Genomic DNA, 27,782 nt, shown 5'->3' with positions numbered 1-27,782 from the left:
TGAAGTCGCTCAGTTGTGTCCGACTGTTTGCGACCCCATGGACTGCAGCCCACCAGGCTCCTCCGTCCATGGGATTTTCCAGGCAAGAGTACATGCCAGTCTTTATTTCTGGTGAGACTGGGGAAGCCAACCAGTCTGAATGATACTACATTTTTAAAGGGTTGTAAAAAAGAGACTAGTATGTAATAGAGACTATGCGTGACCCATAAAGACTAAAACGTTTGCTATTTAGCCCTTTACAGAAAAAGTGTGTACCTTGTTCTTGTAATGGTTCTGGTTTCCTTTAATAAAGCTTCTGGACTATAACTACTTTTAGTCCTACTCAGGCTTAAGTTTACAACCTTGGAACTTCCTGAAGCTCTTTGTTTTAATTTAGTCCAGTGCATAACATGGAAGTTATGACTAAGAATTGGTAGGATATACTCTATTCAGAGATACAAGATATTTTTAATTTAAAATCTCAAAAAGACACAAAATATTGAAGAAATAAATCACAACACGTAATGAGTGTACGCGTGCACTGTTCTTTGTCTTGTCACCTAAGTGCAGAACATGAGTGCATATACTTTGAAAAATGGCAGAGTGACAGTTGTATTAAGAACAGGCCCAAGTCATATTTTAAATGAGCCACTTTCATCTGCTCTCTCTGTAGTCAGTAAATCATAATTGGCAGAATAAATCGGCTCTAGACAGGAAGCTGTTCCAGGCAGTAGTATATGTATATATGTGTGTGTGCGCGCGCTTGTATTTTTCCACCTAATAGCAGTCAGAAATGAGAGAATTAATGTAAGCCCTGTGGCAGAATGGGAGAAACAGGAATTACGTTGTTACAGGAAATAAATGTCTTATCCTTTAAGTCTGAGCTGCCGAAAAACTAAGTTGTTTAGTCTTAATTGTGTGAGCAGTCTCATCACAGGTTTCTGTATAATGATCTTTTTCTTTCCTCTAAATGACAACTGCCTTTAGTGTTTATGTGTTTTTCTTGGCTGCACCATGTAGCATGTGGGCTCTTAGTTCCCTGATCAGGAATGAAACCCATGTCCCCTGCTCTAGGAGCATGGAATCTTAACCACTGGACTACTAGGGAAGTCTCTATTATTTTTTGATCTATATATTCCAGAGTTGTTTCTATGAATATATAAACTCACGCTAACTTAAAAATAGGATCCCATGCTACATCTTGTGTTCTAACTTGTTTTTTATCAACATCCTTTTAAGTCAGTATGAAAGTGAAAGTCACTCAGTCGTTCATGTCCAACTCTTTGCGACCCCATGGACTATATAGTCCATGGAATTCTCCAGGCCAAAATACTGGACTGGGTAGCCTTTCCCTTTTCCAGGGGATCTTCCCAACCTGTGGATCAAACCCAGGTCTCCTGCATTGCAGGCAGATTCTTTACCAGCTGAGCCACAAGGGAAGCCCCAGAATACTGGAGTGGGTAGCCTATCCCTTCTCTAGCAGATCTTCCCGACCCAGGAATTGAACCAGGGTCTCCTGCCTTGCAGGTGGATTCTTTACCAACTGAGCTATCAGGGAGGCCCTGAGTCAGTATATATAAGTTTAAAGATTCTAGAATTAGGCAACTTAAATTCCAGTATAGGTAGACTTCATGACTAGATAGACTTCATCACTATTTGTTTGGGCATACACCTTTTTTAAAGCTTATTCTTCAGAAGATTATTATAAAGTTTACATGATAAAGTTGGCTTGAAACTCAACATTTAGAAAACTAAGATCATGGCATCTGGTTCCATCACTTCATGGCAAATAGATGGAGAAACCGTGGAAACAGTGGGAGACTTCATTTTTGGGGGCTCCAAAATCACTGCAGATCATGATTGCAGCTGTGAAGTTAAAAGACATTTCCTCCTTGGAAGAACAGTTATGACCAACCTAGACAGCATGTTAAAAACCAGAAACTACTTTGCCAACAAAGGTCTTTCTAGTCAAAGCTATGGTTTTTCCAGTGTTCATGTATGGATGCGAGAGTTGGACTATAAAGAAAGCCGAGTGCCTAAGAATTGATGCTTTTGAGCTGTGGTGTTGGAGAAGACTCTTGAGAGTCCCTTGGACCGCAAGGAGATCCAACCAGTCCATCCTAAAGGAGATCAGTCCTGATTATTCATTGGAAGGACTGATGCTGAAGATGAAACTCCAATACTTTGGCTACCTGATGTGAAGAACTGACTCATCTGAACAGACCCTGATGCTGAGAAAGATTGAAGGCAGGAGAAGAAGGGGACAACAGAGGATGAGATGGTTGGATGGCATCACTGACTCAATGGACAGGAGTTTGAGTAAACTCTGGGAGTTGGTGATGATCAGGAAGGCCTGGCGTGCTTCAGTCCATGGGGTCGCAAAGAGTTGGACACGACTGAGTGACTGAACTGAACTGAACTTACATGATAATTCATGAATCCTCTTAACTGCTAAGCAATGTTTGGTGCACATTAAGAGCTTTAGAATCAGTTTCTAGGTGTAAAATATCAAGGTTCAAAGATACAGAGGTTTTAAGTGTTGATAATGGTTGCCAAAGTACTATTCAGAAAAGAATACTGGTTTATCTATTTACCAACAAAATGTTCCTTGTTTTTGCGTTGTTATTCTAAGTTTTGCCAGCGTGGTAGATAAAAAACTGGCAGAACTAAAAGAGACAAATCTACAAATATAATTTGGGATATTTTAGCGTAACTTTACGTGTGTTGGGAAGATCCCATGGAGAAGGGAAAGGCTACTTACTCCAGTATTCTGGCCTGGAGAACTCCATGGACTATATAGTCCATGGGGTCACAAAGAGTCGGACATGACTGAGCAACTGAACTGAGTGTTAACTTTGAGTAATTATTAATAGTAGAACAACTACATACTCTTAGATTATTATACAAAGACTTCTGTGTAAAGATACATTAACTTTTACTCCCCTCCAAAGCCTACGAGATTATCATATAGAATTTTTTTTTACATAGATTTGAACTGTACAGGTAAAGAAAATGGAAGAAGCAGTGAAATTTGGAAGCTAGAAAGCAACAGACTGATAGAAACATCTTCAGTTCAGTCGCTCAGTCGTGTCTGACTCTTTGTGACCCCATGAACTGCAGCACGCCAGGCCTCCCTGTCCATCACCAACTCCTGGAGTCCACCCAAACCCATGTCCATTGAGTCAGTGATGCCATCTAACCATCTCATTCTCTCTCATTTGCTTCTCCTCCTGCCGTCAATCTTGCCAGGATCAGGGTCTTTTCAGATGAGTCAGTTCTTCACATCAGGTGGCCAAAGTATTGGAGTTTCAGCTTCAGCATCAGTCCTTCCAATGAATAATCAGGACTGATCTCCTTGCAGTCCAAGGGACTCTCAAGAGTCTTCTCCAACACCACAGTTCAAAAGCATCAATTCTCACATCCATACATGACAACTGGAAAAACCATAGCCTTGACTAGATGACCTTTGTTGACAAAGTAATGTCTCTGCTTTTTAATATGCTGCCTAGGTTGGTCTAAGAAACAACTTAGTAGACTTAAAAATGTTCAGTCCTAAACTGAAAGTGGGGAAAATGGAGAGGAATCCTCAGGCTCAGGAATTTGCAGCATCAGGTATTCTTGTGGAAGAAGCAGGCTAGAGTGGTGCTAAAAATAGGATTGTTTGAAAGCCTGTTTAAGGAGCCAGCTCAGTCATTCTAATAGCCTAAAAAGTAGAAACAGCCCAAGTGTCCATTACCTGATGAATGGTAAATAAAATGATATTATAATAAAAGTAGTGAGGGACTCATACATGTTGTAACATGAATGAACGTTAACAATATGTTTATGTGAGAGAAGCCAGTCACAAAAGACCACATATTATGTGATTCTATTTTGTATGAAATGTCTTGAAAATACAGATCTATAGAGATAGGGAGTAAATTAGTGGTGGCCTAGGGCTGGGAATTGGGGAGATAAGAGGGAGATGGGAAATGACTGCTTAAGGGTACAGATTTCTTTTTGGTGTAATGAAAATGTTCTAAAATTGTGATGATTACACAACTGAATATACCAAAATCATTGAATTGTATGCTCTAACTTGATCACTTATATAGTATTTGAGTTATATCTCAGTAAGCTCTTATTAAAAAAAGTAGCATGAGCTTAGATATTTTTGTCACTTTTAGCTAAGTGCCCTCTTTACTACCTCAGAGAAGACTGAAGGTTTATCCTCTACAGTGGATAAAATGCAGTGTCTCTGAGAGAGGGATAGATACTAGATACAATTGAAGACCAGGTGTCTTACAGAGAACACTTGGATCATGTAAATGTGCTCAATGTTAGAACCTTATTGAAGTCTCTTCTCTTGGGGGCCCAGAATCTTGACAGTCAAGTAGGAACTTAGAGCAGGGATCCCAAGCCTCCAGGATCTAATGCTTGATGTTTTGAGGTGAAGCTGATGTAATAATACTAGGAATAAAGTGCACAATAAATGTAATGCACTTAAGTAATCCTGAAACTACACCTGATCCATGGAAAAATAGTCTTCTATGAAACCAGTCCCTGGTGCTAAAAAGGTTAGGGACCGCTGACTTAGAGGATGATTCTCAGTAGAACCAAGAATAAAAACTCTTTAAATTATACACAGTCAGTTTTTAGGGCCCAGCTTTTAAATATGAGTAAATCAAGGATCACCAGGTTAATGAGAGAAGCTTTTGTAATACAGGAGACCAAAAAGAAAGAATTTGGAGCAGTCAGAGCAAAAAAAAAAAAAGCTCTTGAAAATGAGAGGGTAGTAGCAAGAAGAAAACACTCTAGAAGAATAGAAGTTAGAGTAGAAGCAAGTACAAGTGTCAGTCAGTCAGTCTGACTCCTTGTGACCCCATGGACTGTCCAGCTCCTCTGTCCATGGGGATTCTCCAGGCAAGACTATGGAGTGGGTTGTATGCCCTCTTCCAGGGGATCTTCCTGACATAGGGATTGAACCCAACTTTCGCTCATTGCAAGCGGATTCTTTACTGTCTGAGCCACCAGGGAAGCCCTAGAGTAGACCTTGGGTAAAGTAAAGGAAAAGATGGAAAACAGCGTAAGAGAAAACAGCAATACAATTCAAAAGTCAGTCCAGGAGATAACTTCCTAATAACAAAAATGCTGGTAAGAAAACAGTATAGAGAATAAATATTCATGAAATATTTAAAAAAAAAAAACCCAGAGAGTTCAGGAACATTATTTTACATATTGAGAGGTCCTCTGAGTACTCAAGGAAAATGAATGAAAAAAGATAAATGTACTTGGAATCAGTGTCTAGTCAGGAAAATGAAGACCATACTACTTATAACAGTTTTATAATACAAAGAACTATTTAGCCATATGTAACAGGTTAAGTTGTATCCCTGCAAAATGATATTTGAAGTCCTCAGAATGTATCCTTACTTGAAAAGATTCTTTTCAGAGGTAATCAAGTTAAAGAAGGTAAAGTCATAGAGTGTCCTTTAAGCCAGTATGACTGGTTTTAAGATTTTTGTGGGTGGGGGATGCGGGGGGATTTGGACTATTTTTAAAGTCTTTATTGAGCTTGTTACAATATTGCTTACGTTTTAAGTTTTGGCTTTTTGGCTGCAAAGCATGTGGAATCTTAGTTCCCTGACCATGGATCGAACCAGCACCCCTACCCTGGAAGGCAAAGTCTTAACTGCTGGACTACCAAGGAAGTCCCAACTGGTGTTCTTTAAAAACATTTGGGAAATTTAGACATAAATCTGGACACAGGTATGCATAGAGGGAAGATGGCCATTTACAAGCCAAGGAATGCCTGCCATGTAGAAGCTAGGAGCTAGTCCTGAAACAGATTCTTATTAGTACATTGAGACAGAGCATGGCCAATACTTTAAGTTTAGACTTGTGGCCTCTACAACTGTGAGAAGGATTTCTATTGGAATCCAGTCTAGTTTGTGTTACTTTGTTACAGCAGCCCTCAGAAACTAATAGACTAGGTAATTAGAGGACTGAAAAGGCAATAAGGGAACTTTCAGGTATCACAAAGATAGTTAACTGTAGGAAGTAATTTCTAGCCCGCCCTTAGGTTTAGGAGAACAAAGAGAAGAGATTGGAATTAAAAGAAATCCTGAAGAATGTCCCTGAGGCACTGGAACTCAAACTTCTAAGAAGTTGCTGTATGCTCTGGAAATATAAGTATTTTAGGAGACTTGATGAGGCTGGTCTGGGAATGGCGGGAGAAACAGAAGTTGTTAACTGAAAACCAGTTGCTGATACTAGAATAATTGCTATTGCCAGAGTGAAGGTTGACCGTTGATACTGAGCTGAAGGAGTAAAGCTCTGTTTCTTCCTTCAGTCTTCCAGTGTCTTGCTAGTGTCCCCTTGGGCAGAGTCTAACAGGAAGCCAGCTAGCAAAGAAATGTGGTTTGCAGGGTTCCAGCCCCTACAGAGCAGTGAAGAGTAGGTTTGAACTCTGGGACAATAGCTTACTAACCAACAGACACTGAAATATGTTATTGTAAAAGTTTGGAATACATGGGCCAAAGAATATCTATAAACTTCCAGAGGGGGAGAAATGGGTCTTTCACCTTCAGAGATTGAGTATTCTCAACTGCAACCTCTCTAGCTGGAAGACTGAGCAATGCCCTCAAATTCTGGAGGAAAAGGATTTCCAAGCTAGAATTCTTTACCCAGCCAAATTATTACACACAAGTATAAAATGTAGACATTTTAAGTTATGCAAGGTTTCCAAATATTTCTCTTCCTCACTAATGCTATTGTGTGATTTGCTCCACCCACCAAAAAGAAGGAGTAAATGTCAATGAGAGAAGAAGGGGAGCAATATAGAAGCAGGAAATAGAATTCTAAAGGGACAAGTGGGAACCTGAAGGTAATAAGGAGGATTCTCTTCATGCTGCTGCTGCTAAGTCGCTTCAGTCGTGTCCGACTCTGTGCGACCCCATAGACGGCAGCCCGCCAGGCTCTCCCGTCCCTGGGATTCTCCAGGGAAGAACACTGAAGTGGATTGCCGTTTTCTTCTCCAATGCATGAAAGTGAAAAGTGAAAGTCAAGTTGCTCAGTCGTGTCTGACTCTTAGTGACCCCATGGACTGCAGCCCACCAGGCTCCTCTGTCCATGGGATTTTCCAGGCAGCAGTACTGGAGTGGGGTGCCATTGCCTTCGCTTCCCTTAATGCTAACTGATTGCTAAGTGAAAGAGCAGTGAGTCTGGATTTGAATAGGTGAAAAAGCCTTGGTAGTTTTATGACAGTGAAACTATTAGAATACCTTGTGTCTGTATCTCTTAATATAGACAATTGGCAAAGAGTGTGAAGTTGATTTAGTGATGTCTTTTGCTTACTTAGTTGAAGCCTAAGAGCTTCATTTTAAGAGCTGGAGTTTAGAGGTTCATTCTGGAATTACTTTTCTCTCGTACTGTCCCTTAGTTTAATTGTGTCGTGTGATTATACATAGTATTGGTATGCGGTTGATTCACAAATTTATGTCTCTGTGCAAGACCTCTGCTCCAAGGTCCAGAGTCATAGATTATTATCTATTACTTTGTAAAAGCCACGCCAAAACTGAGTGGTTTAAAACAATGAACATTTTATTTTGTTCATAGGTCCACGTTTAGGCAGGACTTGGGTAGAGATGGCTTGTATCTGTTCCATGAGGTATCATATAAAGGTGGCTTACTCATGTTGCTGACAAGTTGTTAATAGTTGATTGGGGGTTCTGTGGCTGCCTGTGGATTGGGGACCTTGTTTCCTCTCCTATAGATATCTACCTAGGGCTGCTTGGGCTTCATCATAGCATGATGGCTGCGCTCCAAGAACAGGCATTTTTAGAGTGTCCAGCAGAAGCTGTGACAGTTTTTATTATGACAGCCTTGGAAGTCGGGTAGCTTCACGTCTGCATAGTAATAAGCCTACCAGTGTTCAAGGCTAGGGAAACTGACTGTCTCCTCCTCACTTGCCCCATGCAGAGGTGGTGTCTCAATCATACAGAATCATGCAGTATTGAAGATACTGTTTCAACCATTTTTGGAAAATACAGTATGTCACATATATCAAACTTTTTCCTTTATATTGCCACTTGTATATCTTAGAGATTTTGAACTTAAAACAATCAAAAAAAAATTCTTGATTTCTTAAACTGCACCCTTTCCCTTCTTTCCTCCAGTAGTCCACTCCTCAGTGTTTCTCATTTCATTAAATGGTATTGCCATTCACCCAGTAGCTTGCTTTCTTTACTTCCCATACTTCTAGTCCATCCTGTGTCTTCGAACTCCAAATACATCTTGAATTGTTCTGTGCTCTATCTACACAGTCACCATAACATTCAAGTCCAGGCTACCAAGCCACCATCATCATTTCACTTGGACTCTTGTCAGTATTTATTTGAGATATGATTAACATTTTATTAGTTTCAGGTATGCCATGGAATGATTCATGTCTTTTTAAAAAATTGTGGCAAAATGCACATAACATAAAATTTACCTTCCTAACCAGTTTTAAGTGTATATAGTTCAGTATTGTTAAGTAAATTCACATTGGTGTGCAGCCAATCTCCAGAACTTTGCTGCCTTGCAAAAACAAACACTGCACTCACTAAACAACTTGCCATTCTCCCATTCCCCCAATGTCTGCACCCACCATTCCCCTTTCTGGTTCTTTCTGTTTCTGTTTGTTTGCTCTGGATACTTCGTGTAAGTGGAATCACTGGCATTTGTTTTTTTATGGCTGCATTATTTCACTTAGCATAGTCTTCATGTTCAGAATTTTCTTCCTTTTTAAGGCTGATAATATTCCATTGAATATATATACCACGTATTGTTTATCCATCTGTTGATGGACACTTAGTTTGCTTCCACTTGCGGCTATTATGAATAATGCTGCTGTGAACATAAATGTACAAATGTCTGTTCAAGTCTCTTTTCAGAAATTGCTAGACCACATGATAATTCTGATTTTTTTGAGGAACTGCAATACTTTCTTTTGAGGAACTATGATTCCTCCCTCCCTTCCTTCACTCTTTTCTTGATAGTAGCTCTCCTAATGGATATGAGGTGATATCTCACTGTGGTTTTGAGTGCTGTTTCATGATGTTGAGCACCTTTTCATGTGCTTGTTGGTCATTTGTATATATTTAGCTGTTGTCATTAAGTCGCTAAGTTCTGTCGACTCTTTGTGACTCCATGCCATGCACTGCAGCACGTCAGGCTCCTCTGTCCTTCACTCTCTTCCTGAGTTTGTTCAAATTCATATCCATTGAGTCAGTGATGCTATTTAACCATCTCATCCTCTGTCTCTCCCTTCTTCTTTTATCTTTAGAGAAATGTCTATAAGTATTTAAAATTTTTGTTGTTGAGTCTTAACTAGTCTGATGGACCAGTTTATATTTCTACTGTTTGATTTTTTCCTTTAACTAATTCTTCACCAGTAGTCAAAGAATGATTTTTAAGATTTCTGTATTAATTGTGACATACTAACAGCTCTGCTGCTGCTGCTGCTTCGCTTCATTTGTGTCCGACTCTGTGCGACCCCAGAGATGGCAGCCCACCAGGCTCTGCCATCCTTGAGATTCTCCAGGCAAGAACACTGGAGTGGGTTGCCATTTCCTTCTCCAGTGCAGGAAAGTGAAAAGTGAAAGTGAAGTCGCTCAGTCGTGTCCAACTCTTAGTGACCCCATGGATTGCAGCCCACCAGGCTCCTCCGTCCATGGGATTTTCCAGGCGAGAGTACTGGAGTGGGGTTGCCATTGCCTTCTCAGCTCTATTAAACAACAAATCTTAAGTGGCTTACCTTGATGGAAGTTTATATTACTTTCTCACGTCAGTCTACTGTATATGTGTTTTGGAGGTGTTGTTACTAAATCATGTCCAACTCTTTTGTGACCCCATGGACTGTAGCCTGCCAGGCTCCTCTGTCCATGGGATTTCCCAGGCAAGAATACTGGAATGGGTTGTCATTTCCTTCTCCAGGGGATCTTCCAGCCAAAGACTCAAACCCACATTTCCTGCATTGGCAGGTGACTTCTCTACCACTGAGCCACCAGGGAAGCCCCTATGTGAATACAGTAGGAGTGGGGCTACCTCTGCTCTATGCGGTAATTCAGAGGCGTAGGCTCCTCTATCTCTTTAAGTTTTCACTGTCACATAACAATGTAGCTTTTGAGATGGTCTTGAAAAGGGAAGCAAGTATGGAGGAAGATTCTGGGGTCTGCTCAGAAAGTGGCATATATCACTTTCACCCACATTTCACTCGTCAGAACTGAGTCCCATGACTCTGTCTAACTATAGAGGCTGCTGAGAAATGTTGTATAGCAGTTGTACTAATGAGAAAACATAGATATTCACGAGCAATAGCTCTGGCAGTCTCTGTCACAGTGTGTATTAGATTAGAACTCCCCTGATTAAGGGCTTCCCAGGGGGCTCAGTGGTAAAGGATCCACCAGTATAGGAAATGCAGGTTCAATCCCTGAGCCTGGAAGATTCCCTAGAGTAGGAATTGGCAACCTACTCCAGTATTCTTGCCTGGAAAATGCCATGGACAGAGGAGCCTGGTGGGCTGCAGTCCCTGGTGTTGCAGAGTCAGACATAACTGAGTACAGCACAGCACAGCCCCTGGTTAAAACCCTTTAATCACTTTATTACCCATAGAATAAAATTAGCTTATATCTGTTCCAACCTTATTTTGTACCACTTCCCGCTTATTATTCTCAAGTTATATTAGAATAGGTCATTTTCCACAACACGCCAAACATTTTTCCTGCTGGAACCTGTGTATTTTGCAGTTTTCTTTGCTTGAAGCACTCTAAATATTCAGATTACTTCCACATTTTCATCTTCGTTATCAGCTTAAAATCCATTTCTAACTAAAATCCCAAATGAAAATAGCTCTCCTATTCGCTCTTTTAGGACAACACTGTTTATATCTGTATAGCATTTACCACAATCCTTAATTTTATTTGAAAAAAAAATTTATTTGCTTTAAGTAAAGCAAGAGATGTCTTTCTCACTTTTATACCCCTGCAATACCTAGCCAGTGCTTAGCACACTCTAGTCATTCCGTGACTGTGTTGTATGAATGAATGACCATTATACTGAACAGACTGAAATGGAGAGGTTGGAGTGAATTAATTATAATGAACACTTCTAATGGTAGTTTAGGTGAATTGCTGAGGGCTTGGGTTTTAATGGTGGCAGTGCCAATGGAACAGAAAAGGATAGACAAGAAAGGAAAAGTGAATGCAAATTGCTCTGTGACTAAAGTGGGGAATCTGGGTAAAGAGAATGATAATGGTTTGTAATTTACAGATGAGTAAAGAGGATAGAGGAGTCTGGTGGGCTACAGTCCATGGGGTGGCAAAGAGTTGGACATGACTCAGCACAAAGAGGATAGAAGAGTTGGCATTTTGGAGTTAATGATGAGTTGAGATTGATACTGTTGAGTTTGATGTGATAGCAAGACTTTGATGTAGAAATATTGAGGAACAGTGGCTTAGATTAGAGCACACCATTGAAATTTTAGATCTGGGAGTCAGTTGACTAAGGTGGTAAGATGAAGCCGTGAAAATGGATGATCTACTGAGAGTGTGTATACTGATAAGAGCAAGGGGAGAAGGAAAAAAGAGAAGCCAGATATGGAAATCAGGAGTAGGTAGAGAGGGAGGAGGAGAACCAACATAATGCAGGGTTAAGGAAGCCAAGGCATTTCAGCAAAGAAGGAAGTTTAACTTGACTGCTGCTGGTGTGGCTATTCCTTGAGATGGCAGTATTAATGTCTGCTTCATAAGGTCACTGTGGGGATTATTAACATTTATTAAAAGCACTTAGTGTACTTGCTCTTTTCCTTAAGTGCCCAGTAAATATTTTGAAGTGAAATTCAATAAGACAGTACAATTAAGCATCAAGGAGACATTAAGTAGTTGGTAGAGGAAGAAAAGACTTCTTGGTTTGCTGTAGCATCTTTTCTTTAGATATACATTCTTTTTAAATGTTGTAGATAACATTTATGAATTTATTTTGAAGTGTTTTAGTAGGAATTTTCTGACCTGAAAGTATGCAGAATCATAGCAGTACAATGACAGTTCATCTGTTCATGCTTCTTAACCACATCCTTTTACTGAATCTTACTCCAGATGCATTTATAACGCAGGTGCGTCTTTGAAAGGCATTGTCCTTTAAACTGGGTTGAGATTAAATTCTTATTTAACATTGAAATAAATGAAGGTATATTTAAAATGGAAATGTAGTTTAATATGTCAAATTGTATTAACTTCAACTTTGGTAGTGGAACTTAGTTAGAGGTAGTGTAACAAAATTCCAGTTCCTTTTATGTAGCTACTACAAGATTCTGTCTCCAGATAAGTAAGAGAGCCCTATGAGGAAAGGTGTGGGAGCTTTCCTGAATTCATTTTCATTATTGTCTTTTTGTTTAGGGATTTTTTGGCAGGATTAGCCAAAAAAAAGTTTGATTGTTCCATAGTTTGCCTGACCAGTTTCTTTTTTCTTTTCTTATCTTCACATGTATTATTATGAAAAAAAATTATTTTTGCCTTTTCATGATCAATAGCAATCTGTAAGTAAGAGTAGTAGTTTCGAATAAAGGGTAAGGTAAAAAGTCAGGGAGGCAAGGAAAGACCTGTATAAAGTGAAGGAGGGGAAGAGAAAAGGAAGCTGAGAGATAATTGGTGAATGGAGCTTCTAAAGGTTATCTTTTGCTTTGCCTCAGGTTTCAACTTGCAGTGAATTAGCAGTTGAAAATTGTGTTGCCAGTAGCATGTAATTGATGACTTGTAGGTCATTTGCTACATGAAATGGACATAATTTCTTTATAAAATTCAGATATGACTATCATTAAGTTAGGTGGGAGGATAGGGCAGGAAAGGACGATTATGTAGCAGGCACTGTACTGTTTTACATATTAATTTGTTTAATCTTCACAACGGCTCTGTAAGTAGATGTTACCAAAGCACAGAGAGTTTAAGTAACTTGCCTATGGTCACACATTTAATAAGTGTCAGAGCAAGAATTCAAGCTGTGATGTCTCTGTTTTCTTGTAGTTAATCTTTTATTCATCCCTTTGCTTCACAGTCAGTCCCTGGGCCCTGTTGACATTAAAAACAAAAAAAAAGCTTACTGAGATATAGTTCCCATACATACAGTTCACCTATTTAAAGTATACCATTCTGAAATCAACCACAGAAAGAGAAAAGAGAAAAAAATGATTACATGGAGACTTGACAACATGCTACCGAAAAACCAATGGATCACCAATGAAATCAAAGAGGAAGTCAAAAAAATACCTTGAGATAAAGTGTCCAATTCAGTAGCTTTTAGTACTTTCACAGTTTTGCAGCCGTTAGACATAGAACGTTTATACCACCCCTGAAAGGAAACCCCACTGCTGTTGCCACCGTCTGACCAGCTCCACCCCCAGCCCTCCATTACTCTACTTCCTGTCTCTAGATTGGTTCATTCTGGGCATTTCATATAAATGGAATCATATAATAAATATGTGGTCCTTTGTGGCTGGCTTCTTCCCTTAGCATAATGTTTTTAAGGTTCATCCATGTTATAACATTTATTTAGTACTTTATTAATTCATTAGTACTTTGTTATTTTTATTACTGAATAATATTCCATTGTATGGATATACCAGATTTATCCTTTTTCATCAGTTGATGGACATTTGGATTGTTTCTCCCTTTTGACTATTAGATAATACTTAGGAACATTCATGTATGAATTTTTAAAATTGCGGTTAAAATATACATAACATAGAATTTACCATTCTAACCATTTTTAGGTATTGTTCTTTGGCTTTAAGTATATTCAAAGTGTTGTGGAACCATCACCACCAGCTAGTTCCAGAATTTTTCATCTTCCTCACCTGAAACTCGGTATCCATTAAACACTGAATTTCTCATTCTCCCATTCCGCCTGCCCCTGATAATCACCATACTTTGTGTCTATGTATTTGACCTAGGAACCTTATTTACAGTTTCCTTTTATGATTGGCTTATTTCACTTAGCATAATGTCTTCACATTGTAGCACATCATTTTTAAGGCTGGTATTATTCCATTGATTGTACATATCATATTTTATTTACCCATTCATCTGTTGATGGGCTCTGGTAGCTCCCACTTTTTGGTTATTGTGAATAGTGCTATGTGAATATGTGTGTTCAAATATCTATTCAGGGTTATGCTATTATTTCTTTTGATCGTATCCTGAGAAGTAGAGTTGTTTGATTATATTTTCAATTTTTAAGGGACCCCAAACTTTTCTGCAGTGGCTGTACCATTTCACTTTCGTACCAGTAATGCACAAGGGTTATAAATTCTCCATGTCTTCACCAATACTTGTTATTTTCTGTTTTTTTGATAGGATTAGCATCCTAACAAATGTGGGGTAGTGGTATCTCGTTCGTCACTAAGTTATGTATGACTCTTTGTGACCCAATGGACTGCAGCACACTGGGCTTCCCTGTCCTTTATTATGTCCCAGAGTCTGTTGCCCCTTCTCCTCCTGCCCTTGGTCTTTCCCAGCATCATAGGGCTTTTCCAAAGAGTCAGCTCTTTTCATCAGGTGGCCAAAGTATTGGAGCTTCAGCTTCAGCATCAGACCTTCCAGTGAAATATTCAGGGTTGATTTCCTTTAAGATTGATTGGTTTAATCTCCTTGCTGTCCACGTGATTCTCAAGAGTCTTCACTAGCACCACAGTTCAAAAGCATCAGTTCTTCGGCACTCAGCGTTCTTTATGGTACAACTCTCCCATCTGTACGTGACTCCTGGAAAAACCACAGCTTTGACAGTATGGACCTTTGTTGGCAAGGTGATGTCTCTGCTTTTTATTAGGCTGTCTAGGTTTGTCATAGCTTTTCTCTCAAGGAGCAAGCATCTTTTAATTTCATGGCTGCAGTCACTGTCTGCAGTGGTTTTAGAACCAAAGAAAATAGTATCTGCCACTGTTTATATTTTTCCCCCATTTATTTGCCATCAATAAATGGGACCTGATGCTATGATCTTAATTTTTTGAATGTTGAGTTTTAAGCCAGTGGCAGATTTTATTTGATTTGCATTTTCCTAATGATTAGTGATGTTGAGCTTCTTTTCTTGTGCTTGTTGGCATTTCGGTATATATTCTTTAGAGAAGTGTCTATTCAGATTCTTTGCACATTTTTAAATTGGGTTGGTTTTTTTGTTGTTGTTGTTATTCAGTTGTAAGCGTTCTTTATATATTATGGATATCAATTCCTTATCAGATATGTGACTTGCAAATATTATCTCCCATGCCAGGATGGATTCCTTTGATGCTCAAGAGAATTTAGTTTTGTTAAAGTCCAGTTTGTCGACTTTTTCTTGTGTTGCCTGTGCTTTAGATATTAGATCCAAGAAATTGTTGCCACGTCTAATATTGTGAAGCTTTCGTCCTGTTTTCTTCTAAGGGTTTTATGGTTTTAGTTCTTCCATTTAGGTCTTTGATCCATTTGGGGTTCTTTTGTTTTGTGTATATAATGTAAGGTAAGGCTTCAACTTCATTGTATAAATTTTATGTGAATATAGATTGGGGTTTGTAACTAGGAATGGAATTCTTGGGTTATATGCTAACTATGTGTAGCTTTTCACATAGCTGTCAAAACTATTTTTCAAAGTGGCTATGTATAAGGGTTCTAATTTCTCCATGGCTTCTTGAATTCACACTCTATTACCTTCTGACTGGCTTGTTTCAGTATTTTCTAGACTGGCCTCTTTGGTATAATTTCTCAGTTCTGCCTATCTACTGTCCCCTTTCATCATTCCATAGCATTGTTTGTTGTATCATAAAAGTTTCGAGCTGAAAGGAATTATAGAGAATCATGGAAGACAAATCATTCATTTACAGGTGATAAAACAGAGAAATTAAGAAATTTGAGTCCAGGTTAGTGGTAATCTCAACACTTGACAGCCTCCTTTATCCATAGTTTTTGTTTCCCGTTTCTGTGTCTAAAACTATACCTGACTGACTGCCTTAACCAGGTCTCTTCCTCATCCTCTCCCCTAGAACAATCTAAAAGCAGAGTTGCATGTAGGTAATGTATTTGCCAGATGAACCTAGGGAACAAGAGCAAAGGACCAAGGTGAATGAAATAGAAGAAAAGGTGATATAAGAGTGTGTTATTGAATTATTAAGTGCTGTGACAATTAGGACTCAATCCCAGTGGGAACTTCTGAGGATCTTGATGCTTCTCAATTTGTCGATTCAGGGTTCACACCACCTGTCCTTGTTCTCCACCAGTAGACAGTTGCCTCAGTGGGGAGCCCTGTTTTAGGGCTGCACACAGGAGCCTGCTAAGTGGTGTCTCACTTCATGGCTTTAAAGAAGCCTCGGGACACAAAGAAAATGAATCACAGTGAATATTGTGGCGGAAGTAAGTCAGAACCTACTATTAGCCTTGGCTTATGCCTAGTGTGGTAGGCAGAGTAACGGTCTCCCAAAGATATATACATCCTAATCTAAACCTGTGAATACGTTACGTTGCATGGCAGAAGGAACTCTGGAGATAGGCTGAGTTTTCTGGATTATCTGGGTGAGCCCAGTGTAATCACAAGGAACCTTATAAGAGGAAGTAGGAGTGTCAGTTTTAGAAAGAAAAAAATGGAAAAATATAAAAGGTGAAATAAGAATTATATAAAGGTGAAACATTTTAGAAATAACATATTGAGTGTATATTTTGAGGATTTTCAATACACTTGACTGTTTCGTTTAAAAAAATAAGTATGACAGTGGAGACAGAGGTCATCACAATGATCTGGCTAGGAGCCAAGGAATATGGGAAGCTTCTAGAAGTTGAAATGGACAGGAATGGATTTTCCCCTTGAACCTTTTGAAGAAATGTAGACTTTGATTTCAGCTCTGTAAAACTTATTTTGGACTTATCTCTAGAACTTTTAAGTTAAATTAGTATTGTTTTAAGCCACTAAATGTTAGGCAGTTTGTTAACATGGCATTAGGAAACTTAATACAGTTAGAATCAAAGGGGAATTGGACCGCATGAAGATGAAAATTTTTCTGATAGACTCTATACCTTGCTTCCCGCCTCACCTTCAATTCTAGCTGTTTTAGGCTCTCTCTCTGTAACAAATTACCATAAATGTCCCTCTTGCTCTGCTCAGATCTGATTGTTGTTGTTCAGTTGCTAAGTTGTGTCCATCTCTTTGCCACCTGATAGACTGTAGCCCGCCAGGCTCCTTTATCCACGGGATTCCCAGGCCAAGAGTACTGGAGTGAGTTGCCATTTCCTTCTTCGGGATCTTCCTGACCCCAGGTATCGAACCCATGTCTCCTGGCAGATGGATTCTTCACACCACTGAGCTACCAAGAAGGGCTGCAGATCTGCTTGGACCATGCATTGATTGTAATCCTTCACTGAGTCACTGCGCTCTCAATAGAAATTTACAAAGGGTTGTTGATGCATGCTGTTGGTACTGGCTGCTGCAGCTGGTCTTGAAGCAAGGATTAATATTCAATTGTTTTCCTCTTCCACCACCCATTCTAGATTTTCCTTATGCTGGCCAGCAGTTCAGCTGCTGTAGGTGGCTTGTGATCTCAAGTCCCTTCCCTTCCAAACCTGAGGGACTTGAGCCCTTAATGGTCTTACCCTTTTGGGGCCATGGTTGCTTCGATTTCCTGTTTCCTTTGTTAGTACCAAGCATGGAAAAAGGTTTCAGACAGACTGCTTCCTACCTCTGCTGTGTACAACTCCTAATGATGTTCAGAGTCCGTTGTCATAGCTAGTATATTTTATTCCTTTCTTTGTTTGCTATTCTGTCAACATGAGGAGCTCACAGTGCCCAAGTAGTGGTTGTAGCTTTTTAAAAAAAATGCCAGTTCATCTAATTACATTTCAGTTAGTACAGTTATATTTGCATTAGTCACATTTCAGCCAACACGACTGTGATAACAGTTATGTAGAAAATTTTCAGGACCATGAGCTCGTATAAAAGGAGAGAAAGACTAAGCCTAACATTCAGGAGTTGGGGATGGTCTCTCTAAGGGAATTCCACTTACTTGGAAATGGGATGGATAAGTTGAAATTAAGTAAGGTAGATAAGAACATTCCATCTGATAACACATGTGCAGAGGCCCTGCATCAAGAAGGTGCTTCTCGCCTTCCTCCTCTGGAAGCTGCTCTTTCTTTGATTTGCATGGTTGTAGCTTTTAGGCTCAGTGGAACCCTTATTGTATCTTCTGGTAGAAGTATTACCCTCAGAAATTCTAGTACAGAGAGCTTTTAAATTGTGGGTATGGGAAATCCAGATTCCACAAGTGAGTTACTGGGATTGGTGGTGAAAAAGAGTCCAGCGTTTACTTTTGGTTTCTGGACTAGTACATTCTTTAAGAATCTGCCTGCCAGTACAATAGATGGAAGAGATGTGGGTTCGATCCCTGGCTTGGGAAGATCCCCTGGGGTAGGAAATGGCAACCTGCTCCAGTATTCCTGACTAGGAAATTACATGGACAGAGGAGACTGGAGACACGAATGAGTGACTGAGGACACATCCATGTTCTGGATAATAGGGATGCGACACCATAGTCACCGGTTCAGTGCTTATGCTGCAGCCTGGAAGACTAGCAGGGTGGCTGTTCAGCTGAGTAACATGCCATTTCATTGTTTTGTTAATCTGGTAATTTCCTGATGATGCGATACGTGCTAAGAGCAGTGGATGCTTATTATTAATACTATCTTTCCTTCACTATTAAGCAGGTCTTTTGGTTTGAGGTGATGTTAAGAGGGATCGCATTTTGGTGAAGCAAACATTGTTAAGCCATAGGATGGTAGTGCTGTATGGAGCCTTTATTGTGGTTTCTGTGAGAAAGCATGGATGAAGCAGGGTAGGCAAACTTGAGCAAGTTTGGAACTGGATAGTCTGAATAATTTATAACTCCAGGTGATAGGGGTGGACTTAAGTTGTTTCTCATAGTGGCCCTGGAGTGATTTAGGGCAGGGAGAATACTGGCTTGGAATATGAGCGGATTTTTTTGATGGAAATGGTTGGGGATATGGGCTCTGGGTTCAGTGTTGTACATGAAAGATGTGCTTCTGGGTTTATTTGCTATCTCTAGAGATTATGCAGGTAGTCCTTGGATGGCCAGCCCTTCCCTGGGTCCTAAAGCGAAAAAGCGAAAGCGAAGTCGCTCGGTCATGTCCGACTCTCTGCGACCCCATGGACTGCAGCCTACCAGGCTTCTCTGTCCATGGGATTTTCCAGGCAAGAGTACTGGAGTAGGTTGCCATTTCCTTCTCTAGGGGATCTTCCCAACTCAGGGATCGAACCTGGGTCCTCCTCCATTGTAGGCAGACGCTTTTACCTTCTGAGCCACCAGGGAAGTCCAAAAGGCTGGGTCCTAAAGGCTCTGCCATATCAGAGCATTAAAAGATACGTTGTTGTTTAGTCACTGAGTTGTGTCCAGCTCTTCTGCGACCCCATGGACTGTAGCCTGCCAGACTCCTCTGTCCCTGGGTTTTCCCAGGCAGGAATGCTGGATTGGTTGCCATTTCCTTCTCTGGGGGATCTTCCCAACCACACGGATCAAACTTGCATCTCCTGCTTGGAAGGGGATTCTTTACCACTGAGCCACCAGGGAGGCCTGTTAAAAGATACAGAAAATTTTAAAACATGATTAATGCATTTATGCTTTCTTTAGGTTTATGCTCTCTTTTACAGTTTTTGATTGAAAATGTATTAATTAAGCATATTTTGTCTTACTAGGGTAATACATGCATTAAAACTATAAGCTGAGATCTACCTTTGGATAGCGTAATACTTTTATTGTTGCCTAATTCTTATTGTATCATTTCTATTTTGATTTTCTTTTAAATTTTTTGTGTAGGAGTCCACTGTTAAAAAATACTTATTTGTCTGCACCTGGTCTCAGTTGGGACACAAAGGACGTTCGACCTTTGTTGTGGCATGTGAACTCTTAGTTGTGGCATGTGGGATCTAGTTCCCTGACCAAGTATTGAACCTGGGCCCCTGCATTGGGGGTCAGAGTCTTAGCCACTGGACCACCAGGGAAGTCCCTTGGAGTCCCATTTTTAAGTTTTAAAACATTTAAAAGATGTTTTATTGATGATTTCAAAATTATATTGTGGTCGGAGAAGGTAACTTAGACATAAGTTCTTTGAAATTTTGTGTTTTGTGACTCTGTAATCAGTTTTTTAGTTCCATTTGTACTTGAAAATAATTATATCCTTATATTTTTGTTTAGTGGAAAGTTCTCTATATAACCGTTAGACTAACCTTATTAATTTTGTGGATCTATTCTACATATTTACTCTGATTTATCAGTTTTTAATACAAGTAAATTAGCAGTTCATGCAGTGGTTGAAGATTGATTTTTTCCTTATATTAGTTTTGCCTTACTTAAGAGTGATGTATGAATAAAGTTTTGATGCATTTTATTAGTTTATTTATGCTTTTTTTTTTTTTTTGCCACCCTGCACAGCTTGTGAATCTTAGTTCCCTGCCCAGGGATTGAACCCAGGCCCTGATAGTGCTAAAAGTGCTGAATCCTAACCACTGGACAGCCAAGGAATTCCTGTTTATTTATACTCCTTTTGCTGTATATCATACCTTTCCATACCTATTAATGTTATCATAATATTGTTTTGTCTGATATTAAGATTTCTGCATCATCTTTTTTATGTGTTGGTGTTTGCCAAAATATTTTAAAATTTATTTTCAACCTGTTTCTCCTATAAACAACTTTTAGTTGAATTTTGTATTTTATTTTTATATCAAATTTGATAACTTCTTGCAAATGAACTAAACACATTTACATCTAGTAGAGTGATTTTTTTTCATTGATTTGTTTACCACTTTTACTTCTCTTTTTCCGTCTTTTGATGAGTTGATAACTGAATACTACTTATAACTCGGTTTATAACAAAGTGGGAATATAGAATTACCTATTGACCTCATTGCCTCAGATACCAAATCCTTATGTGGCATCATCCTCAGCCACTAGATCCTTGTGTATTTAATATGCTAGGGAACTGGGTGATAGAGTGATAAATACTGTTTTTATCTCAGTAGTGGTGGTATTTCTGAAAGTAGATTTGGAAGCTTTTGCCCTTCACAACTGCAAAAGAAGGGAAGGGAGGGAATAAGGGAGGAAAGAAAAACAGTTGATAAGATTTTTGTATTTCGCATGTGTTTCTTTTTAATAACAAAATAAGTACATGCATATCTTATATAGCTTTACCATACTAACATTTCTTCACCAGTATCTGCAGGGACCCATATAGTTTTAATAATTGGTTGGATTAAGTTTTTAGAATGGGTAATACATGCTTGGTCTATAAAACCAATGATAGTATACTGTATTGGTGTTTTTCTTTCTGGCTTACTTCACTCTGTATAATCGGCTCCAGTTTCATCCATCTCATCAGAACTGATTCAAATGAATTCTTTTTAACGGCTGAGTAATACTCCATTGTGTATATATAAGCCAGAAAGAAAAACACCAATACAGTATACTAACACATATATATGGAATTTAGGAAGATGGCAATGACGACCCTGTATGCAAGACAGGGAAAGAGACACAGATGTGTATAACGGACTTTTGGACACAGAGGGAGAGGGAGAGGGTGGGATGATTTGGGAGAATGACATTCTAACATGTATACTATCATGTGAATTGAATCGCCAGTCTATGTCTGACGCAGGATACAGCATGCTTGGGGCTGGTGCATGGGGATGACCCAGAAAGATGTTATGGGGAGGGAGGTGGGAGGGGGGTTCATGTTTGGGAATGCATGTAAGAATTAAAGATTTTAAAATTTAAAAAATAAAAAAAAAATTAAAAAAAAAAAACAAAACCAATGATAGATAAAATAGAATTTTAAAAGGTAACGCCTTGTTTGAAAAAATGAGATAAGTTTATATGTGGGAGTAAGTAGTAGATTAGAAGTAAGACTTGCAAAGTGGGGTTGAAGACTTGGCTGTGCCAGGATTTAGATATGGAAATAGTTGAGGTGGTCCTGAATTCATGTCCTGTAAGATAGAGGCTGAGGGTCACACTTGATACTGGAGACCAGAGCTCCAGACATAGGGATGGGTTGCCTTACTTGTTATGGGAGGCACACTACAACTGCCTGCTACTTGAGAGTAAAACTTACATGGTCACAGCTAACTCCAAATTTACATTATATTTTTTATTGTGGTTGCCATGTGCTGAGCTCAGTTGGGGAGTTCTGCTATTTAGGAAGAAGAAAACAAATAAAAAAGGCAGACAACTAATGGTTCCTGCCATATGGAGGTACGGAAATTGTCAGAACTGTGTACAAGAGGATTTCCGATTCAGGAGAAGGCAATGGCACCCCACTCCAGTACTCTTGCCTGGAAAATCCCATGGATGGAGGAGCCTGGAAGGCTGCATGCAGTCCATGGGGTCGCTAAGGATGGACACGACTGAGCGACTTAACTTTCACTTTTCACTTTCATGCATTGGAGAAGGAAATGGCAACCCACTCCAGTGTTCTTGCCTGGAGAATCCCAGGTTCGGGGGAGCCTGGTGGGCTGCCGTCTCAGGGGGTCGCACAGAGTCGGGCACGACTAAAGCGACTTAGCAGCAGCAGCAGGATAAGTATATAAAGAGAAGACGTTAGGTAGATGCATAGTAAAGGGATTGACTAATTCTGATCAGAGATGTATGGGGAAATAATGAAAAAAGAAAACCATAAATGAGACCATAAAGGATATTCAGGAGTTTGCTGACTGAGGAAGGGCACTTGTATTGAGGAATGGAATACCATATGAAGGAAGCTGAAAGTTATGATGTTGAATCTGTAAATTTAATTATCATACACATGGTATTCTGTTAAGGTGCCAAGAATACAAAGTGAAATGAGACTTCGTGTAGTTCATCTAAGAACTTGCTGGGTGGGGAGATACTATTTAAGCAGCCTATTTCAGTGACAGGACACACAGTGCCTTAATAAAGAAAAAGTGGTACAAGAGCACAGTGGCCTGCCTGGTGTGCATGCTCAGTTGTGTCCAACTTTTTGCAATCCCCATGGACTTCAGAGGGTAACAGGCAGGAAGGCCCAGGGGTCTCCAAACAGAGGAAATAGGCTGCAAGCGTCAGACATTTTTTATCTCTCCCTTAAGCGGCAGGAGGAAACAAACTCCAAGTGTCAGATTTTTTTTTCCTTCTCCATACAAAATTAAAAGGAGGTTCTCTATGGAAATGTTTTTCTTAAACTGTGTTAATGAAACTATGTGTTTGCTTTGGAATTTGCCTTTCTTCAAAATGGTTCCACCTAAGACTGACTTTTTCTTTTCTCAAGCCTTGGGCTAATAATAGCTCAGCGAACCAGTATTCATATCAATTGTTTTATGGCTGGGGGATGATACACCTCATGTCATCCTATCTCAAAAATGCATATTGTGGGAGAGTGGCCTGGTGAAACTCTGTCAGCCTTGAGGTGTCTCTCTTATCTGATGAATAGCTTTCTAACAGACATGAAACAGCTTGCTAAAACGAGCAAGAGGGGGCACTTCCCATCCCCCTTCTGATGTCTTATGTCAGAAGCTTTCTCTGTCCCTATTTATACTTTAATGAAACTCTGCTATACAAAAGCAGAGTGATCAAGCCTGGTCCCTGGTCCCGAAGTTAAATCTTCTTTGGAGATCACGACACCGTTCACTGTAAGCTGTCAGGCTATAGCCCGCTAGGCCTCTCTCTCCATGGAATTTTCCAGATAAGAATACTGGAGTGGGTTGCCATTTCCTGCTCCAGGGAATCTTCCCAGCCCAAGGATTGAACCTGTGTCCTGCATTGGCAGGCAGATTCCCACTGTGCCACCTGGGAGCACAGTGGAGAGGCACCTAAATCAGCCTTATCTGATGATAAGAGAAATGACTCTTGAATTTAGGTTCTAAAGGAGCAATGCAGAGACAAACATCTTTAAAGGATGCCAAACTGGGGGAGCAGAACATGGATCTTTATGATGGAGCATAGGTGAGAATATGGAAAGATAGGTTTATATGAAGGTGGTTTTGTTCTGAGGGCTAGGAGGAACCATTGAAGGATTTTGAGTAGGGGACTTTAAAGCTCAGATTACTGTGGCTGTAGCATGGAGACTAGGTCATTTACACTTTAATAATTAAACAGAAAATGGTTAAAAAGGGAAACATGGACCTAGGAAGTTTAAATCTATTGAGTTGGCCAGAAAGTTTGTTTGGTTTTTCCACAATGTTTACAAAAAAATCTGAATGAACTTTCTGGCCAACCCAATATATACCTTCCCCCCAAATTTTTAATATTGTATTAAAATACATATATATAAAATTTACCGTCCTAAACTTTCCTCCTGGTTTTATTGAGATATAATTGAAATTGAGTGCTATGTAAATTTAAGGTATACAACATAGTGATTTGACTTACATGTATTATGAGATGATTAGCAGTATTAAATGATTAGCAGTAGGTTTAGTGAATATCCATCATCTCATATAGATGCAACATTTTCCTTGTGATGAGAGCTTTTAGATTTACTCTCTTAACAATGTTCATCTGTAACTTGCAGCAGTGTTAATTATCTTCATCATGTTTTACATTATGTCCCTAGTATTTATTTATCTTGTAACTGAAAGTTTGTACCTTTTGACTGCCTTCATCCAATTCCCTCCCCCCCAACCCCTCTGGTAGCCGCAAAACTGGTCTCTTTTTCTATGAGTTTGTTTGTTTTTGGTGTATAATTGATGCAACACTATATGTCTCTGATATACAGCATAGTGATTCATATTTTTGTATATGTATATTTCAAAATGATCATGATAAGTCATCTGCCACCATACCAAGGTATTACATTAATTATTGGCATATTTCCCATACTGTATATTTCATATCTGTGACTCATTTATTTTGTAACTGAGAGTTTTCTTAATCTCCCTCACTTACTTCTGTTCCCCCCACCTCTCCCCTCTGGCAACCACCTGTTTGCTTTCTGTATCTTTCTGTTGTTGTATTGGTTCGTTTGTTTTCTAGAGTCTGCATATGAGTGAAATCATTCAGTATTTGTCTTTGTCTGGCTTACTTCCCTTAGCGTCGTGCCCTCTTAGGTCCATCCATGTTGTTGCAGATGCGAGATTGCATCTTCTATGTGGCTGAGTAATACTCGTGTGTGTGTGCACACACACAGATCCCACGTCGTCGTCTTTTTTTTTTTTTTTTGAGAAAACTTGTTAAAGGCAATTTTTATTTATTTTTTTAAGTTACAAAAATATGCACATGTCAAAAATACAGTCTAGTCCATATAAGAGTAGTTCCAGCCATTAAAGTTATACAGAGTTTGGAAACAGCAATTTATACACAAGTCTTAAAGCACTCAAGTAATGAACAGAATACATACAACCAGTCAATTCAGTTATTGCTAGTTATATGCCACTTTTACTTGAGACTGTTCTCCTTTAGGGAAAAGGCAATATTTGGGCAATCTGATTGTTGCTACTAAAGCTGTGGTTTTAAAAAGTCAATCCAAAATTAGAATAAACTCAGTTTGAGTAGAATATGTGTAAGCTTTAGTCAGTACTACAAGAAGGTGTGGTCTGTATTTCTGTTCCATCCCTTTCTCCTACTTAGTTCTATTTTATATCAGAAATGTGACATGTAGTTTGTGACAAGAGTAAATGAATCGTTGATCTTCAAATTAAGTAACAAGAAACACTGAGTTGGAATGTGGAAACAAAGTTGGCACATCTAGTGTAACAACATGAGAATGATGAATTCAAGAATGGAAAAATGTTCAAATTTTAACCAAAAAACAAAGATTTCTTTCTCTTTAGATGCTGAGACACAGAATGAATCAACTGGTTTTTCTGAAGTTTATAGGCTATGAAGATCTGCTGTTCTCTATCTTTTCCAAAAAGAAAATGTGAGCTATATAACAGGAACATGTTTTATAACATATCTATTTGCTCAATGCCGTATGGAAGAACACCATTATGAGATTAAATAATTTTAGCTTTAAGTAGTAAAAAGATCATGCAGTTGACAGTGTAAACACAGGGAACAAATCACTCACTTTGGGGGTGGATAGTATGTAGCAGACTTTTGGTCTGAAGTTCACGTGGAAGACTTAGAAGTTAAGGGTCCCAAAGAGAGAGCCATGGCTTTGTTTCCAACTTTTCTGTCAGACCCTGCTGCAGGGTCAGGCTTATTGCTGACATTTTTCCCCAACAAGTTCTTAAATTGAAACATATACTGGTAATAATAAGTATGAGGTGAACTAGAAAAACATTTAAAAATAATTCTTAGAACAAAAGTGACACTCATGACCTTTTGGTAAAGATACTTATTACCTTAATGACTTAAATTCTAAAATTAGGCTACATTTTTAGGAGGTAGAAAACAAATACCCAAAGCGTACCACTTGGCCATCCTTCCTTACTTGTAGCCAACCTCGGATCTATACATTTTTCACTCCTCATTCTCCCACTAAAGCTATTAGTCCTACTACCATTTACTATCTAAAGTTACAGACCTGGAGCTGCCAAGAAAAAGCTTTTAAAGAAGTCTTGCTTTTAAGTCACTGAGTGTATCCAACACTCGGGTATCAACTGAGAACACTTTATATCTCTCGAGTAGATTAACTCACTTCATAAGAAAACATGCCAACATGAAAAAAATTACTTAATATAAAAAGACTATTGAACTTCTCTACATGTGACTCCAGTATGTCCGAGTAGTTATGTAAACCAAAACTAGTAATGCGTTCGTTGAACTGCTTTAAAAAAGCCTTATATATAAACCGCATTACCAGTGTTAAACGAAAAAGGTACATTTTATACTACAAAATTAACCTAAATTAATCTAATAACAACAACAATAAACACTCCACTTCCTCCCAGAAAGTTACATTGTGCTGATATCCCATAGATAGTACTATAAAAAGATTTTATTTTTGCGATATGCTAGGCTCACAGTGAATATGCTAATACAGCGATCGTGGATATAATGTTACTGTAAGAAAGTCATTAGTGAAACATGTATAAGGCATGTAGAAAACTAGCATTAAAGCTCTTAAGGGCAATGATTCAAATTGGCAGCTGCTAGAAAAGGTGCTGCTAGGAATAAAAAAATACTAAAGAAATTTAGTTTCAGCACATACTAGTTTTTAATGCTTCCACAATGAAATGAATTAATAACGCACATAAATTTCTGTTGCTGGAACTAATGGACCAAAAAAGAATGGACTTCTGCCCCCTTTAAATAGCAGCCCAATCTTGAAAACGGAAACAGTCACTTGCAATCTTCTACACGGTATTGTTAGCAGTAGTCTGAGCGGTCAGCAGGAAGTTCTGGTTGAAGTAGTGTTGCTTGTTGCCATCAAACTTCACAGTTCCACTGGTCACAACAAGAAATGTGGTTTGGGCCTGAGTAGCTTGCTCATGAACTGGCTGGCAATCTTAACATATTGACCTGGAATTCACTAGAAGGCAACATGTCAAAAAAATTGGCTAGGGCTTCCAGCCCTGTAACAATATTTCCATTCCATATTAAAGTGGCCTTGTCCAGATACAGCCTGGTTAGTGCCCGTCTTCTTTTGTCCATTGTCTCATAGTAAATATTGACAAATTCCTCAGCAGCTCTGCATGCCTGATCTACATAAGTTTTAAATTCCACAGCCATGGCCATCGGGGAGTCCGAACTGTCCTTTTTCTTCAGTGGCGACGTCACTACGTCTTCTTGTCCCTGGTTCCCTCTCCTGTGGGATGATCAAATACTTAGCAAGACAGCGAAACCCGCCAAACGCACAGAATTCTCT

General features: G+C 39.2%; 1 protein-coding gene and 1 pseudogene across 8 annotated transcripts in view; one reads left to right on the top strand and one right to left on the bottom strand.

Moving 5' to 3' along the window:
• The window catches only part of NCK1 (NCK adaptor protein 1), an 80,052-nt gene that overhangs the window by 6,648 nt on the left and 45,622 nt on the right, over positions 1-27,782 (top strand).
• Positions 4,547-27,782, bottom strand: LOC132657414 (NTF2-related export protein 2-like; annotated as a pseudogene).

This window comes from Ovis aries, chromosome 1 (genome assembly GCF_016772045.2).
Source record: "Ovis aries strain OAR_USU_Benz2616 breed Rambouillet chromosome 1, ARS-UI_Ramb_v3.0, whole genome shotgun sequence".
In the NCBI taxonomy this organism is placed as follows: domain Eukaryota; kingdom Metazoa; phylum Chordata; class Mammalia; order Artiodactyla; family Bovidae; genus Ovis; species Ovis aries.
Note: the sequence above shows the minus strand (reverse complement) of the source record. Positions and strands in the feature narration are given on the sequence as shown.